Here is a 706-nt window from a genome sequence, read left to right on the forward strand (position 1 = left end):
ATGTACAACACCTATATATATGGGGTTATGGTCCCTAATCTAGGGTTAGTCACTCTCATTCTCTTATCCTCATCTAAAGAAATCCATAATGGAGTAACCCTAAGATTAGAAGATCATCAAAACTCTAACTCAGATTTAAGTTATGGATTCATGTATAAACTTCCGTTCTTAATATTTATTCTCTATGATTTAATCACGATTAAGTCCTTCAAGTGGTATCAGAGCCACCCGTGATTAATTCTTAGGGGTTTAAGTTTCTAAACATTGGGTTTTTTGATCTAAAATCTCTGTTTTTCAGAACTATTCACGGATGAACAATAAAAGATTCGATTTTGTTGGGTTTTTTTTTCTTTCGGATTTTGGGATCTATAGCACTCATGAACTGTAAAGTTCATATTTTTTTGGTTTGATTCCATGGATTCAGCTTGGATCTGAATGATTGAGTTCAAAATCGACAGAAGAATGGGTTTTTTGTTTTGATTCGTCGTCGTTCTCCAACTGCTCGCCGGAGATGTATCGACGGCGGCGGTTTTCAGATCGAAACCCTAAATGGGGTTCGCTAGCTGTAGCCCAAGTGGCGGCGGCGGTTCAGTTCCAAACCCTAATGGGTGAAAGAAAAAAAATAGGGCAAGAGGAGGTTACCTTGATTTTGGGCGAGCTTCGTGCTCGATTTCAGGTGAGCTTCGTGCTCAGTTCAGGCAAGCTT

The sequence above is a fragment of the Asparagus officinalis genome, chromosome 4, assembly GCF_001876935.1.
Source record: "Asparagus officinalis chromosome 4, Aspof.V1, whole genome shotgun sequence".
Lineage (NCBI taxonomy): Eukaryota > Viridiplantae > Streptophyta > Magnoliopsida > Asparagales > Asparagaceae > Asparagus > Asparagus officinalis.